This window comes from Lolium perenne, chromosome 4 (assembly GCF_019359855.2).
Source record: "Lolium perenne isolate Kyuss_39 chromosome 4, Kyuss_2.0, whole genome shotgun sequence".
NCBI lineage: Eukaryota > Viridiplantae > Streptophyta > Magnoliopsida > Poales > Poaceae > Lolium > Lolium perenne.
Window position 1 is genome coordinate 86,588,003 of NC_067247.2, and position 13,978 is coordinate 86,601,980.

Here is a 13,978-nt window from a genome sequence, read left to right on the forward strand (position 1 = left end):
ATCGTTGATTATGTGGGAGCCATTATGGATCTCCAGATCCCGCTATTGGTTATTGGTCGGAGTGAGTACTCAACCATGTCCGCATAGTTCGCGAACCGTAGGGTGACACACTTAAAGTTGGATGTTGAAATGGTAGAACTTGAATATGGAATGGAGTTCAAATATTTGTTCGGAGTCCCGGATGAGATCCTGGACATCACGAGGAGTTCCGGAATGGTCCGGAGAATAAGATTCATATATAGGAAGTCATTTTATGAGATTTAAAATGATCCGGAAGGTTCTATGGAAGGTTCTAGAAGATTCTAGAAAAGTCCGGAAGAAACCACTATGGAAGGCGGAGTCCCAAAGGGACTCCACCTCCATGGCCGGCCAACCCTAGAGGGGGAGGAGTCCCAAGTGGACTCCCTCTAAGGGGGCCGGCCACCCCCCACATGGAAGGGGGGAATCCCACCCCAAGTGGGATTCCCACCTTGGGTAGGTTTCCCTATCACATGGAAGGTTTTGGGTTCGGGTCTTATTCGGAGACTTGTAGTCCAACACTTGGGGCTTCCACGGTTCCACCTATATAATGAGGGGCAAGGGGAGGGGGCCGGCCACCCCAAGAACCACCAAGGTGGCCGCACCCCTTAGTGGCCGGCGCCCCCTCTCCCCAAACCCTAGCCGCCCCGCTCCTCCACTTCTCGCACGCTTAGCGAAGCTCCGCCGGATTTCTCCACCACCACCGACACCACGCCGTCGTGCTGTCAGATTCAAGAGGAGCTACTACTTCCGCTGCCCGCTGGAACGGGGAGGTGGACGTCGTCTTCATCAACAACCGAACGTGTGACCGAGTACGGAGGTGCTGCCCGTTCGTGGCGCCGTGATCAAGATCTTCTACGCGCTTTTGCAAGCGGCAAGTGAACGTCTACCGCAGCAACAAGAGCCTCATCTTGTAGGCTTTGGAATCTCTTCAAGGGTGAGACTCGATAATCCCCTCGTTGCTACCGTCTTCTAGATTGCATCTTGGCTTGGATTGCGTGTTCGCGGTAGGAATTTTTTTGTTTTCTATGCAACGTTATCCTACAGAATGTGAATATGTGGTGGGCAATGGAACCATGGTATGAGTATGGTGGAGGTTCCATTGCAAGGGTTTGTATCCATCTAGGATTAAACAATAAATGTCGTCCTGTGATTCTTGTGTCGTCAGACTCATGTTAACCATAAGATCTGGAGTGGGACGGAGTAGTCAATTGTACTTCTCCCTCTCGTACATCAATGGATGCGCTTACCGTAGTCACTTGAATCCCGAGGGACAAGCGGAGTGGTTGGGGAGCCCTAAGTCCCCACGGTAATGCGGTCTATGATGGGTTGCAACGACCGGTGAAGGTATCGAGGTCGCGAAACCTGATAGTTGTCGAGGTCGGAAGGCATCCAAGTGATGTAGGCCGGCGAGAACCCAAGGTCAGAATTGCAACAAAGGGTGGGTGTGCGAGGTCACGAAGGAGTATAATTTGGCTAGGACCTTATATCGGGCCTCACGCCATAGAAGTGTGAACGGGAAAGCTGCCCGGTTGGCACCAAGGTTAAGATCTCTTATGGGTAAAGCAACACACCTCTGCAGAGTGAAATGAATCGTGACATGTCACTCCTTGTTCCGGGATTTGGAACTGCGAACACTGCCGAAAAGGAACTCCATGAAGTTCTAGTAAACCGGTGAAGGCTGACGGACATAGTTCTTCTGATTAAAAGCAACCTTTTGAAGAAATGATTATGAAAACCTGCATTGGTATTAGACTTTCTGGTCTAGTACCATAGCTAGTGCATTGAACACCTCTTTCCTATAATACACTTGTTGAGTACGCTCGTAAGCATACCTCTTCTAATCCCCTGCTTAGATTGTCTGAATAACCTTGAGGAGACCAACAACAAGGGACAAGACGGAGCAGATGGGATCTGCTACGAGGAACCAGACCTCTCGGGAGGAGTAGAGGGGGTCGACTACCTCATCGTCTACGGAACTGGGGAGGTTCCAGAAGGAGAACAAGTGTGAAACACCGTAGTAGTAACCAAGCAGCACGAACTCTTTGGCATTTAGCTGCTCGAGACCAATAATGTTTAACTTGCTAAGACTTATATTATGTAAGTTAAGTAGGGTTCACCTCGAACCTAGGAGTAAACCTCTATGGACCCAGGAGGAGCTCCGAGATGATGTATATATATGGTTTGTAATAATATGTGAATGAGTTATGGACCAGCTATGTTTCTGTTGTACTACTCTGAGGGATGTAATACTTGCGGATTGGTACTTCGCGAATGTTATATCAACAACTGGCATACTACAACATTGTTTCAGCTCTTTTGTGTGCCGTTATGTGATGGTAAGTTCACCATATTTGAATGTGGTGATGAGAAGCTTTTGCCAGGGTCCCCAAAATGGCAACTAAACACATGTGATGTGGCGGAACAGAGATGGAGCGCTGTATCCAGGCATCCAAACAATCTGCACTTCTGTTCGGGTCGATGCAACACATACTGCCAAACAGTGGCCCGTTCGCGACACGCAGGGGTGCCCGTCTCGTTGCACCAGTGGTGCAGGAATCTGGCCTAGCCTACCAAACACACCCTTGGTGGTCGCATCAGGGACAGCGGGTGCCGCACACAAAGTCGAGGACGTGGCTAGGGGTACTGTTCCATGGTGTGAATGTGAAGCTCAACTTAGCATTCAGCGAGCTGTGGTTGGGATGATCTAGTCATCGCCTGCCATGCCACACGGAGGACCCGAAAGCTCTTGAGAAACTTGGGGTTGCTCGACGAGGGGGTACAAGGAGCTCTGCGAGAAGCACCTAGTGCAGGTCACGTGAGAGTTGCCTGCTTTCAAGCGGTAAGCCGAGAAGAAGGCCCCGAAGGATGCTGCGAAGGCTGCCGGAGCCAAACCGTCCAAGGAGGCGGAAGTCATCTACCTCATCTTCAACGACAACGACAACTCCGGTCAAAAAACTCATCGGCTTCGAGTAGTGAGGATGAGTTTTGTTAGAAATGAGCACCTAACATTCATAGGAGCCAAAGACCATACACGTACATGTGTATCAAAGTGTAGAAACCCCCTTATAGAATGAGGATATATAGAAAATGAGACTATACATTTCTAATACCCCCCACACCCGAAACTCGTGGTGGATCAACAACACTGAGTTTGGAGACGAATAATCTATGTTGCGCTCTAGTTAGGGCCGGCATGAAGAAGTCAGCTAGCTGTTACTCTGAAGGCACATATTGAAGAGAGAGAACCTAATCCTACACAGTAGCACGCACAAAGGAGACATCCACACCGATGTGCTTGGTGAGCTCATGCTTCACCGGATCACGCGCAATGCTGATAGCACATGTACTAGTCCAACAGGAGAGGAGAAGGTGCAACAACAGAAACACCAACGTCCCCCAAGAGCCACCGTAACCACGTCACCTCAGCCGTTAGAAGAGCCAAACTCGACATCTACACTCGATCGAGAAACTGCAGTCTGTTTCTTTGTCTTCCACGCAACGAGGAAACCACCAAGAAACAAACAGTAGTAGGCACAGAGAGACCAGCAATCCGATGGATCACTAGCCCATGTAGCATATGAGTATGCTTGGAGCTGTAAGGAGATGGAACAAGGAAAAAACAAACGACGGGAGATCGTCCCACGAAGATATCGTAGGACACGGAGGAAGTGGCTGTAGTGGACAGTAGTGAGAGCAGACATGAACTGACTCAAAATGTGAACATGTTAGGAGATATCTGGGCGAGTGACAACAAGGTAGACAAGGCTCCCAACCAACTGACGATTGCGTGTTGGATCAGATAGGGGAGCAACGTTGGTGGCACCAAGATGAACATTGAGCTCCATAGGAGTCTCTACAGTGCACTCATCGCCAAGAGCAGTACGAGTAAGGAGGTATTGAATATACTTCTCCTGGGAGATGTAGAAGCCACCACAGATAGAAGAAACTTCAATCTCAAGAAAGTAGCGAAGGGGACCAAGAACAGCCATGAGAAACTGCTCATGGAGATGTGCCTTGACAAGGCAATGCACTCAGAGTCGTCACCAGTGATGACCATGTCATCGACATATAGAAGAAGAGTCCGACCATGAGAATATGTGTGCAAAGAGTGCAGGATCATGTGCACCATATGGACAAAGCTAGCGAAAGTCACCACAAAGGCAAAACCCTCAAACAAGGTGCGAGGGGCTTGCTTAAGGCCTTAGAGGAAGTTTCAGAAATGATAGACCAGGCCAGCGGGCTTAGAGAGTACCTATTAGGTGGCTACATCTAAACCTCCTAGCATAACTCGCTGCCAAGAAAAGCATTGTGCACTTGAAGTGAGAGACAGGCCAACGGAGAACAAAATCAACAACAAAGGAGAGTGTGAATAGTGGTCATGTGAGCCACTGGAGCAAAGGTCTCATGATAGTTGTGGCCCTGCTTCTGCTGAAAGCCGCGAGCCACAAGATGAGCCTTGTAGCGTTCAAGAGAACCATCATAGCGAGTCTTGATCTTGTAGACCCACTTGCAAGTGATGTGTCGAACAAAGGGAGGGGGAGTAATAACAACCCAAGTGCTAGTACGCTCTTGCAGGTGATGGGTCAAACGGAGGGAGGGAGAGTAACAACATCACAGCGGATGCAAGCCGTGTGGATTTTTTGCATATTAATTTTAAGCCCGATGCTTCGGCGAAGATGCTTGGAATCGTGCACATTGTCTCGAGATCACCCATAGCTGGCCTGAAGAAAAATACTGCATCGTCTGTATAAATGTATACTCTTGGAATACCAAGGTATAGCCCTAGAGAGGATGGCATGGTCTGCTGCCCATTGCATGACACCCTATATGGAATCCATTGGTAGGACGAAGAGTCTTGGCAACAAAAGGTCTCCCCGGCGTATGCCACGAGCAAGATGGAAGGGTGCCCCTCTCTCACCATTGATCATGACGGTGGTGTGAGCAGAGTGGAGAATCCCGCAAAGCAGGTTATAGAAATTCATGTAAAAACCCCTTCATGGATCTCCAAGAGGAACTCCCACGATAGCGTGTCAAAAGCCATAGATATATTGATCTTCATTAGAACAGTTGGTGATTTCCACCTATCGAGGTGTTTAGCACTGTTGGCCACTAGCTTAAGGTTCTCATGTATACTTTTATTGTGAACACAAAAGTCGGACGGTGAATACCTAACCCTCATTCAGACTTCCTTGTTGCTTCAAGTGTAAGCCTTTCATTTTCGAAAAATAAGACGACTTTGTAGCTCCCCTCTAATGCTTCATGGCTTCCCCTCCCCTTATATGTGTACACCGCTGCACATGCTGCCACCATTACCTAGTCCTTAACAGTGGATTGGTTACGACGACGGTGCAACTGATTTGAGCACGGGCTCAGATTAATGAACAACTTATCATGCATGGTTGTTCACGATGTACTCCCTCGGCTCCGATTTAACGCGGGGTGTTGCCGATGCATGCATGTAGTGCCCTCGGAACGGAGGTATAGTATTCTGAAGAAAGTTTTTGGTTGTTAAATGGTACAAATATTATGATTGCATCTATACATTCTACATTCTATGTTCGTACGTAAAATTTTGTGAGGAAATGATGTTTTTTGTGTTATGTGTGAAAACTACATTTTTGTGTGATTCAAAATAGGTTTCATGAATCAATTATTTTTGTCTTTTTCGTAGTACACACAAAATGTCTTTTCTCCACCAAATTTTGTGAGTGATCATACATAGAATCACTAATAGAAAAGGGGTTTTAGTCCCATCCCGGTTAATAAGGGTCTTTAGTTTCGGTTTTGACTAAAGACCCTCCCCTTTAGTCTTTGTTGTAATACAAATTGGGACTAATGGCTCCGCCACGAGGGCTCACTACTAGGAAAAGGCCTAGCCGTAAGGTTGCCATCAGTGGTGCACCATGGAGGCCATGCGCCACTACTACTTAGCAGTGGCGCACCACAAAACGGTGGGCCACTGCTAGAAATGTAGTAGTGGTGCACCTTGTTTGTGCTGCGCCATTACTAAATCCTGGCAGGAGGCCAGCTCCTACCCCAACCTAATAGTGGCGCACGCCGGCGAGGTGCGCCACTGCTACTTTTCTTTCCTATGGCGCACGACACAGTGGTGCGCCACTGCTAGGAGGTGGCTAGGGCCCCTTTAGAGATGAGAGCCTTAGCAATGGCGCACTGCCGTGGTGCGCCACTGCTAGCTATGGCGCACCACCAACAAGGTGCGCCACTGCTAAGTTGGGCAGGGGCGTGGGGTGCAGGTACCAGGTGAGCAGTGGCCCACCACTAGGCAGTGCGCCATTGCTATGTCACCCTAGCAGTGGTGCACGGCTAGGTGGTGCGCCACTGCTAACCTGGGACCATCTCCTGCTTTCCTCCCTCCACCCATGTGCCACCCACTTTCCCCAAACACTCTTCCACCACCACCTCCCACCAAATCTGGATCTGGTCGTGTTGCCCCTCCTCCCCACCTCATTTTCACCTCTTCATTCACCCAAATTAAGTGGTAAACTTAATTTTCTTGATAGGTAAGTAAGGGTGAAACTTTCTATAGCTCAATACTTACTCAATCTCAACTTTTTTCCTCATCCAACACTCTCGGTCTCGCTGTATCGGCAACTTTGTTGGTTTTATGCTTTGTGTGTGACCGGTTACGATCGTCTTGCACACGTGTGTGTGCATATATGTTATGCGAAGCTCCACGTACATGTGTTGTGCATGCGCGAAGCGTCACGTGCATATGTGTGTTGTATGCGAAGCCTCCACATGTGTTGTATATGCGAAGCCTCCACACATGTGTTGGATGTTTTTGTTTGCAGGGATTAGAAATGCGATGGAGTTGCCAATATTTTGCCGAAACGTTGATTCATTTCCGTTTCGGTGAATAATGGGCATACTACGGATATACATATGTCCTATTTTTAGGGAAGGTCATGCCAAAATTTTCTTTTCGTATACTAAGATATCCATTTTCTCTATACCCACAGGCGACCATGGTCCGCATGATGAGCGAAGGCATTGTGGCTAGGTTTTTGAAAGCTGCGACGGCCGAGATGATTAAAAATAACCAAAAGGAGATAAGATGTCCATGTCGAAGATGCAAGTTGACGAGCCTTATGGACCCTAAAGCCGATATGGTGCGGGACCACCTTCTCATGCGTGGTTTCATGGATGGCTATCGGTGGGAAGGCGATGAAGATGATTATGAATTTGTCCATGGGATTTCAAGAAATAAGGAAGGAGGTGAGCACCATGTAGAAGATCCCGGACATGATCAGGATGTAGAAGATCCCGGACATGATCAGGATGTAGAAGATCCCGGAGATGATCATGATCACAATGTAGGAGATCCTGGACCTGATGATGAGGAAGATCAAGATGGAGGTCATCATGACGATCATGGAGATGAAGACGATGGACCATCATCGATGGACTGGGTGCAGGACGCTTATCTTCAAGAGCTGCTTCTCAAGCAGACGAGTAACGCAAGAGCTGCCGCCCGAGAGAAAGCCAAGATGGATCAACTGAAGGTAGACGCGGTTACTCCATTGTATGAAGGATGCAGGCCGGAGGATACCCGCCTGAAAGTAACACTCATGGCTCTGGAGATGAAGGTAAAGCACAAAATGACCGACACATCCTTCAATGACAACATGTCATTCTGGCACGAACGTCTTCCCAAAGGTAACACGTGTCCGACTAGTATCGAGGAGGCCAAGAAAATCGTGTGTCCTCTGGATTTACCGCACGTGAAATACCATGTGTGCTTGAACGATTGCATCATTTATCGGAACGAGCACGCGGAGTCTACCATATGTCCGGAGTGTGGCGTCAGTCGGTACAAGAAGGGGAAGAAAGCTCCTCGGAAGGTGGTGTGGTACTTTCCGATCACTCCTCGTCTGCAGTGGTATTTCGCGGACCCTAAACAAGCAAAGCTAATGCGCTGGCACGCGGAGATGAGGAAGGGAGATGATGACGCAGATGAGCCAGAAAAAAAGAAAAAGGACAAGATGTTGAGACACCCTTCGGACGCTAGCCAGTGGAATGCGTTGAACCTCGAGTACCCAGAATTTGGGGACGATCCTAGGAACATAAGGCTGGGCGCGAGCACCGATGGAGTCAATCCGTTTGGCAGCCAGAGCAGCACGCATAGCACCTGGCCCGTGTTTGTGTGGATGTACAACCTCCCCCTGGTTGTCCATGAAGAGGAAGTACATTCAAATGAGTATGCTAATTGAAGGGCCGAAACAACCAGGGAACGACATCAATCTGTATATGGGGCTTCTGAAAGAGGAGCTAGCCACGCTATGGGACACGCCTGCCAATACGTGGGACGCCGCTGCGGAAGAATATTTCCCTATGAGAGCCGCACTGCTCACGATGGTGCACGACTTTCTCGGTTACGGATATGTAACGGGGCAAGTGGTCCACATATTCAATGCGTGCGTCAGGTGCATGGACGACACAACGTACCGCCAGCTAGATAGAGATCACGGGTCCTTGAAACGGTGTTCATGGGACATCGAAGGTGGCTTCGCGAGGACGACCCATGGAGGAAACGCAAGGATCTGTTCGATGGTCAAGACGAACCCCGAAGACGGCCACGTACGAGAAGCGGCGAGCAAATAGACGAGCTATTAAAAAATTGGAAAGAGTGCCCACCGCCGGGAAAGAAGCGAAAGGCGCCGGAGCCGCTGCTTAAGGTATGGAAGACGAGGTCTATTTTTTTGGGTTTTGCCGTACTGGAAGATCCTCCGTGTGCCTCACAGCCTTGATATCATGCACATCACGAAGAACGTGTGCGAGAGTCTTCTTGGTACCCTCCTCAACATGCCAGAGAAGACCAAAGATGGGCCGAAAGCAAGGTACGACTTGCAATCAATTGGGATCAGGGAGGAGCTTCACGCGGGATGCCCTAATGATGATGATGATGATGATGACGATGACGATGATGAAGCGGAGGATACACAAAGTCGTCGCAAGGGCAAAAATGCCAAGAAGATCGAATATTACTGCCCCCCGCGTGCTTCACTCTAAGTCAGAAGGAGATCGAGCAGTTTTTCGACTGTCTCCTAGGAGTAAAACTTCCTTACGGATACACGGGGAAGATAAGCAGGTACCTAGACAAAGCGAAGCAGAGGTTCAGCGGGATGAACGACTGTCACGTGCTGATGACGCAGATACTTCCGGTTGCAATCCGTGTGATCATGGACGCGCACGTCCGTGAAACGCTTTTTGGCCTATGCAACTTTTTTGACGTCATCTCTCGGAAATCTGTTGGCGTGAGGCAACTTAGAAGGCTACAGGAAGAGATCGTGGTGATACTGTGCGAGCTTGAGATGTACTTCCCGCCCACATTCTTCGACGTTATGGTGCATCTGCTGGTACATATCATGGAGGATATCATCCAACTGGGGCCGACGTTCCTGCACAGCATGATGCCGTTCGAAAGGATGAATGGTGTCATCAAAGGGTACGTTCGCAACAGGGCACGTCCAGACAGAAGCATAGCCAAGGGCTTTCTGACCGAAGAGTGCATCTCCTTCTGCACGAGTTATCTAGAAATCGAGAATCTCGTCGGTCTGCCCGTAAACAGGCACCTAGAGAAGCTCGCTGGATGGGGTCATGCTGCGCGTGGTTGACGTATGTCTTTTCCGTTCAACACGCATCCGTTGGGAACCCCAAGAGGAAGGTGTGATGCGTACAGCAGTAAGTTTTCCCTCAATAAGAAACCAAGATTTATCGAACCAGTGGGTGCCAAGAAGCACGTTGAAGGTTGATGGCGGCGAGATGTAGTGCGGCGCAACACCAGGGATTCCGGCGCCAACGTGGAACCTGCACAACACAACCAAAGTACTTTGCCCCAACGAAACAGCGAGGTTGTCAATCTCACCGGCTTGCTGTAACAAAGGATTAGATGTATAGTGTGGATGATGATTGTTTGCAGAAAACAGTAAAACGAGTATTGCAGTAGATTGTATTCGATGTAAAAGAATGGACCGGGGTCCACAGTTCACTAGTGGTGTCTCTCCCATAAGATAAATAGCATGTTGGGTGAACAAATTACAGTTGGGCAATTGACAAATAGAGAGGGCATGACAATGCACATACATGATATGATGAGTATAGTGAGATTTAATTGGGCATTACAACAAATTACATAGACCGCTATCCAGCATGCATCTATGCCTAAAAAGTCCACCTTCAGGTTATCATCCGAACTCCTTCCAGTATTAAGTTGCAAACAACAGACAATTGCATTAAGTATGGTGCGTAATGTAATCAATAACTACATCCTCGGACATAGCATCAATGTTTTATCCCTAGTGGCAACAGCACATCCACAACCTTAGAACTTTCTGTCACTGTCCCAGATTTAATGGAGGCATGAACCCACTATCTAGCATAAATACTCCCTCTTGGAGTTAAGAGTAAAAACTTGGCCAGAGCCTCTACTAATAACGGAGAGCATGCAAGATCATAAACAACACATAGGTAATAGATTGATAATCAACATAACATAGTATTCTCTATCCATCGGATCCCAACAAACACAACATATAGCATTACAGATAGATGATCTTGATCATGTTAGGCAGCTCACAAGACCCGACAATGAAGCATAATGAGGAGAAGACAACCATCTAGCTACTGTTATGGACCCATAGTCCAGGGGTGAACTACTCACTCATCACTCCGGAGGCGACCATGGCGGTGAAGAGTCCTCCGGGAGATGATTCCCCTCTCTGGCAGGGTGCCGGAGGCGATCTCCTGAATCCCCCGAGATGGGATTAGCGGCGGCGGCGTCTCTGGAAGGTTTTCCGTATCGTGGCTCTCGGTACTGGGGGTTTCGCGACGAAGACTATATGTAGGTGGAAGAGCAGGTCAGGAGGCGTCACGGGGGCCCCACACGCTAGGGCCGCGCGGGCCCCCCTTGGGCCGTGCTGCCCTAGTGTGGCGGCGCCCCGTGGCACCACTTCGTCTTCCCTTCGGTCTTCTGGAAGCTTCGTGTGAAAATAGGCCCCTGGGCGTTGATTTCGTCCAATTCCGAGAATATTTCCTTACTAGGATTTCTGAAACCAAAAACAGCAGAACAAAGAATCGGCTCTTCGGTATCTCGTTAATAGGTTAGTGCCGGAAAATGCATAAATATGACATAAAGTATGCATAAAACATGTAGATATCATCAATAATGTGGCATGGAACATAAGAAATTATCGATACGTCGGAGACGTATCAGCATCCCTAAGCTTAGTTTCTGCTCGTCCCGAGCAGGTAAACGATAACAAAGATAATTTCTGGAGTGACATGCCATCATAACCTTGATCATACTATTGTAAGCATATGTAATGAATGCAGCGATCAAAACAATGTAAATGACATGAGTAAACAAATGAATCATAAAGCAAAGACTTTTCATGAATAGTACTTCAAGGCAAGCATCAATAAGTCTTGCATAAGAGTTAACTCATAAAGCAATAATTCAAAGTAAAGGTATTGAAGCAACATAAAGGAAGATGAAGTTTCAGCGGTTGCTTTCAACTTATAACATGTATATCTCATGGATAGTTGTCAATGTAAAGTAATATAACAAGTGCAATATGCAAGTATGTAGGAATCAATGCACAGTTCACACAAGTGTTTGCTTCTTGAGGTGGAGAGAAATAGGTGAACTGACTCAACATAAAAGTAAAAGAAAGGCCCTTCGCAGAGGGAAGCATTGATTGCTATATTTGTGCTAGAGCTTTGGTTTTGAAAACACGAAACAATTTTGTTAACGGTAGTAATAAAGCATATGTGTTATGTAAATTATATCCTACAAGTTGCAAGCCTCATGCATAGTATACTAATAGTGCCCGCACCTTGTCCTAATTAGCTCGGATTACCTGGATTATCATCGCAATGCATATGTTTTAACCAAGTGTCACAAAGGGGTACCTCTATGCCGCATGTACAAAGGTCTAAGGAGAAAGCTCGCATCGGATTTCTCGCTATTGATTATTCTCAACTTAGACATCCATACCGGGACAACATAGACAACAGATAATGGACTCCTCTTTTATGCATAAGCATTCAACAACAATTAATTTCTCATATGAGATTGAGGATATTTGTCCAAAACTGAAACTTCCACCATGGATCATGGCTTTAGTTAGCGGCCCAATGTTCTTCTCTAACATTATGCATGCTCTAACCATTAAATGAGTGGTAAATCTCCCTTACTTCAGACAAGACGGACATGCATAGCAACTCACATGATATTCAACAAAGAGTAGTTGATGGCGTCCCCAGGAACATGGTTATTGCACAACAAGCAACTTAATAAGAGATAAAGTGCATAAATACATATTCAATACCACAATAGTTTTTTTAGGCTATTTGTCCCATGAGCTATATATTGTAAAGGTAGAGGATAGAAATTTAAAGGTAGCACTCAAGCAATTTACTTTGGAATGGCGGAGAAATACCATGTAGTAGGTAGGTATGGTGGACACAAATGACATAGTGGTTGGCTCAAGGATTTGGATGCATGAGAAGTATTCCCTCTCGATACAAGGTTTAGGCTAGCAAAGTTTATTTGAAACAAACACAAGGATGAACCGGTGCAGCAAAACTCACATAAAAGACATATTGTAAACATTATAAGACTCTACACCGTCTTCCTTGTTGTTCAAACTCAATACTAGAAATTATCTAGACCTTAGAGAGACCAATTATGCAAACCAAATTTTAGCAAGCTCTATGTATTTCTTCATTAATAGGTGCAAAGTATATGATGCAAGAGCTTAAACATGAGCACAACAATTGCCAAGTATCACATTATCCAAGAAATTTTAGCAATTACTACATGTATCATTTTCCGTTTCCAACCATATAACAAATTAACGAAGAAGATTCAACCTTCGCCATGAATACTATGAGTAAAGCCTAAGGACATATTTGTCCATATGCAACAGCGTAGTGTGTCTCTCTCCCACACAAAGAATGCTAGGATCCATTTTATTCAAACAAGAAAAAAACAAAAACAAACCGACACTCCAAGCAAAGTACATAAGATGTGATGGAATAAAAATATAGTTTCACTAGAGGAACCTGATAATGTTGTCGATGAAGAAGGGGATTCCTTGGGCATCCCCAAGCTTAGACGCTTGAGTCTTCTTGAAATATGCAGGGGTGAACCACCGGGGCATCCCCAAGCTTAGAGCTTTCACTCTCCTTGATCATATTGTATCATCCTCCTCTCTTGATCCTTGAAAACTTCCTCCACACCAAACTCAAAACAACTCATTAGAGGGTTAGTGCACAATCAAAATTTACATGTTCAGAGGTGATATAATCATTCTTAACACTTCTGGACATTGCACAAAGCTACTGAAAGTTAATGGAATCGAAAAATCCATCAAGCATAGCAAAACAGGCAATGCGAAATAAAAGGCAGAATCTGTCAAAACAGAACAGTTCATAAAGACGAATTTTATTGAGGCACCAGAATTGCTCAAATGAAAATTCTCAAATTGAATGAAAGTTGAGTGCATATCTGAGGATCACTCACGTAAATTGGCATAATTTTCTGAGTTACCTACAGAGAATTTGGCCCAGATTCGTGACAGCAAAGAAATCTGTTTCTGCGCAGTAATCCAAATCTAGTATGAACCTTACTATCAACGACTTTACTTGGCACAACAATGCACAAAACTAAGATAAGGAGAGGTTGCTACAGTAGTAACAACTTCCAAGACTCAAATATAAAACAAAGGTACTGTAGTAAAAACATGGGTTGTCTCCCATAAGCGCTTTTCTTTAACGCCTTTCAGCTAGGCGCAGAAAGTATATATCAAGTATTATCAAGAGACGAAGCATCAACATCATAATTTTCATAATTTGTCCCATTGGGTATCTTAGATGCTCCCTTATCTATAGTGGTTTTAAGGGCTTTATCAATTTTAGGCCTATAATAGCTTTT